General features: G+C 31.7%; 2 long non-coding RNA genes across 2 annotated transcripts; one reads left to right on the top strand and one right to left on the bottom strand.

Annotated features, from left to right (window-relative positions):
* Positions 1–412: 412 nt before the first annotated feature.
* On the bottom strand, positions 413–3,977 carry LOC107957346 (uncharacterized). Its single transcript, XR_001700412.2, has 2 exons — positions 3,790–3,977; positions 413–732 (listed from the first exon to the last, which is right to left on the bottom strand). It is a non-coding gene; the product is annotated as an uncharacterized lncRNA (long non-coding RNA).
* On the top strand, positions 3,021–4,392 carry LOC121227894 (uncharacterized). Its single transcript, XR_005925415.1, has 2 exons — positions 3,021–3,684; positions 3,971–4,392. It is a non-coding gene; the product is annotated as an uncharacterized lncRNA (long non-coding RNA).

The following is a 4,392-nucleotide window of genomic DNA, read 5'->3' as shown; positions in this document are numbered from 1 at the left end:
TCTTATTGCCCTAGGCTTAAAAGTAACAAGCACGTTTTGAACATTACTCTAGATTAGCTCTAAAAATACAAGGATCTCTTTCACAGTCCCATTGCTTAAAACACTTCCAAGTACAAAAGGGTTTGGAAACCTTTATTCCCTAGACTTCTCTTTGGATATGTCATTCAGATTCTCTTTGATGATTAGTGGTTATAACCCTTGGCTGACCTATGTTGACCAACGATGTTCACTTCATTTTCCTTGTTTCCCGGAGTACCGTAACGATGCTTGGTTGGTAAGTTTTTATTGGTTCCTAGTTTAACTGAAATGATTTCAACTAATTAGGAACCCCTTTTATGAAAATTTAATGCAAATGATGAAATGATGCAATGCAATGCAAATGCATGGGATGAATACAAAAGAAAGAGAAGTGTTGATATTCAATTTAATTCCATTAGAACAACTTTTCTAGAAAACAAATCCCTTTACATAAAATGGATTACATATATGGCCTTGTTTTCATGTTCCAGGCGAAGACAATGATCCCTTTTCTTCATGAAATCCAAATCTCGCAAGCCTCTAATAAATGCCTCCATTAGCTCTTCTCTACTTGATCCAGGCTACGACTTATTATCCTCATGACGTTGATTAACTCCATTAAGAAAATTGAGATGTGACGGCTCTCGAACAATCTTTATCAGCTTGAATCTTTAGGTAAGGACTTGTTTTTCTCCACGAACTGTCAGCCTTCTTCTGTCAATTTAGACAACCGTATTATAATCCACTTCATCAGGAAATTCGTTTTCTTATCACAAGCTATTCTATTTAGCAATTAAACGTGAATCAACACCTCCTTTCTATGATAATGTAGTGCAATGCAATTATAAACAAAACATGTTAGTACAAGTGAAATAAATATCAAATAAAGTACCTATTCAGGTGACCACTAAATTTGGGCAAGGTTCTACGTAAGGTGGATTCTCAAGGTTCACTATATGTGGTTCAGTTCTAGAGAAAGGGTACCTGAACCAATAGATTCCTCAATTCTCACCCATTATATGCTCATATGAATTGAGTTCGATTCAGGGGAATACATTTCCCTATGACCATGCGGAGATGAAAATCTCACGAAATCATAGGTACGAATGTATTCCGAAAGCAATCCGCTAGCCCATGCGGAGGTGTAAACCTCACGAAAGCATAGTTTCTTACTCCCACTTAAAGGTGTGACCACAACAGTCATGTAATGAATGCAATATTATTCTACAAAACTCGAACCACAGCAATCATGAAAACAAATGCAATTTAAAAGAATCATAATTTTCAATTCTTTGATAAAAAGATAACAAACAATCAATTTTATGGACTGACTCTCTTTGTTCAATCCCTAGTGGAGTCGCCAAGCTGTCGAAACCCTTTTTATTTTGAAAGCAATGGGGATCGACTTTTGGAAACAAAAAAAATGTGGAGTCGCCAACAATCTTTTTATTTAGTGTGATTGGATCACCTAATAAGACATTTTAAATCAATTTTGGTCTACATAAATTCAAAAACGGGTTCGGGAGTCGGTTACGTATGAGGAAGGGTTAGCACCCCCACTATGCCCAAAAATTGGTACCAGATTGATTCGATGCTATCCTTATATCGAAGATTTTAAGAAGAAAGATCTTTTAAAGCATGATTCTTTAAAATGTTTGAAATAGTTTAAATTAGTAGTCACAAATCTCTCGTTTCAAAGATATGCAGTATCATACCCAGTACAATTGGATACGATCCTTTATACCTTTAAAGACAATTGATTTTTGACATTTGAAAAATTGTACACTAAAAAAGGTTATTCAAATATTTAGTTCACCGAAAAATCATACCCAGTACGATTGAGTATCATTTTCCGAATTTCCCAAATATTGAATATTGTCTTATTTCTGAATTTTTGAATGATAAAGAAAACTGAGAATTGGCTCAAAATGCTTTTATTTGTTTTAAAATAACAGTGAAACAACTAATATCAACCAAAATATTGAAATTTGAATCACGATGCAACAATATAGAAAAAATCAAAGTTACAAACATGGATTACTATACGAAAATATTATACAAGTAAACAAAAGAACAAACTAACAGGATCTAAATAATAGTGCAAAAGGCTAATAATCAATATAAAACAAAAATACAGGAAATAACATGAAAACTAAAGTGACACATAGTACAGAAAACAATTTGGAAATAATTTGTAAACTATTAAATATATGAAAACTTAGAAAATGAATCAACACATGATTGGATTTAAAAGGATGCGCATGTGTAAAATAAAACTAAGAATATGTGAATGAATATGAAAATAAATATTGTGAAAGAAGTAATTTGGAGCTAATAATATACAAAAATATTTAAAAACAATACATATCTATTTTAAGATGATAATATACAAAAAAATCGATGTAAACAGTATATAATGAAGATACAATAAAAATAAGGAATGAACAGATTCATGAAAGATGAACAGACCAACATATAATAAAATTATGTGTACATGAAAGAATATTTACTAACAAAGAAATAATGATATATATTTCTTTTAAAGAATAAATTATGTATATAATAAATTTAAAAGGAAATATAAGTAGAAATTATATAAAATATCATGGAATTAAAATATAAATTACAAGATTGAATTAACTTTATCATAAATTATATACGTAATATAAGAACATTTATACAAAATATTATACGAAATAATATGAGATAAACAAACTTAATAATAACTTTAAAAAACGAAGTAAAATTATTAAAGTAACTAGAAATATAAAAATAAATAATCAAGGATTAAAAATGTATGTTAAGTGAACTTTTATAATAATAATGAATTATACAATGTAAAAGAAAACTTAATCAAAATAATATATGTACAGATAATAAAAAAAATTTAAACTAAATATTATGCAAAATGTTAAAATAATATAATATATAAAAAAACTTCAAAATAATTACATAAATAAAAACAAAGTAAAACTATTAAAAAACTCAACACATGTATAAAAATATTAAATGAATTTTAAAACAATAAATTATACAAATAGAAAACTCAATTAAATCAGAATTAAAATAGAAGAGATAATTTACAAAATAAAAAAACAATTGAAATAGAAATAATGACTAAAGCACAATATGCGCGAATGTCTAGGGTTCAAAATTGAAAATATTCCAGATCCCAAATAATAACGTTCAGGTGCGGGCTGCATTGCAAAAACATGTAAATTCTAGGACAGAATTAAAAAGAAATAAAGCATAAATAAGGATCAATTTGAAGGTCTGCGTGAAGAAGAAGGGTTAGTCGCGCAATTTGACCATCCGAAAGGCCAAGGCGCGGATCCAGCCTGTGGATCGGGCTTGCGCGCGGATCTACCCTCCCTATACACGACGCTGTTTCATGTCTTGCACAAAACAAGGTACAAAAACCTAAAACTAACAAAACAAATCAGAATAAAACAAAACCTAAGGCCTTATACATTCGGCCAGACCTAAACCCTTGCATCCATTTGGTTCTTCCTTAACCTAAACCTAATCCCCTGTTTTAAACACTCATCCACCATTGTCAACGGTGATTTAGCATATCCCAACCTCGAGGGATGCGGGTTTCGGCCATGAAATCCCTTCTTTGCTCCGATTTCAACGGAACAGACGGAACCTCTTAGCACTCGTAAGGTAAATCTCTCATTTTCCTTTTTTCTCTTTTATGCGAAGGGATTTTGTAGAGAAATGAAAAAAGAAAAATGAATTGAAACACTGGAAAATGCAATATCAAATTACCTTAGTTTTTCATTGCTTTTTCCTCTCTTTTTTTTTATTTTGTAATCCCGATTTCAGTGTTTACAACGGCTTTTTATAGCCAAAATACATCAAGAATATTCTGGAAAAAATAAATAAAATAAAAAATCTTTATTTTTTTGTTGTATTGTTGTTATCTACTGGTTGCTGCTGTGGTTGTTAGTTCGTTGCAGGTACAACTGTGCATGGAGAAACTGCTCGTGGGCGATAATGCGAAGACTTCCAGAAGCTTCACCATTTGGGCCCTATGAGCCTGCTTTGAAATCGGCTGGCTGGAGGCTGTTGCGAAGGCCACTGGTGGTTGCTTGTGGCCCGAGGAGACGTTCGTGGAAGCTGTAGTGCTGTTTGGCTAGGGTTTCAGTTTTTGGAATAGAAATTTTGGGTCATTTGGGCTAGTTTTGGGATTTTAGTTTTTGGGCTTTTATTGGGTGTTGGGTTTTGTACTAGGCTACTATAATTTGGGGTTAATGAGTTTTGAAATTTGGGCTGTAAATGGACTGTTAAAGTTGGGACTTTTTATTTTAATTTTAATTTTTTTTTTGTTAACGGGCCCGGGCAAAATGGGCCTATTACAGCTTTAAAACA

Source organism: Gossypium hirsutum, chromosome A01 (genome assembly GCF_007990345.1).
Source record: "Gossypium hirsutum isolate 1008001.06 chromosome A01, Gossypium_hirsutum_v2.1, whole genome shotgun sequence".
In the NCBI taxonomy this organism is placed as follows: Eukaryota; Viridiplantae; Streptophyta; class Magnoliopsida; order Malvales; family Malvaceae; genus Gossypium; species Gossypium hirsutum.
This window is presented reverse-complemented; position numbering and strand designations above follow the sequence as displayed.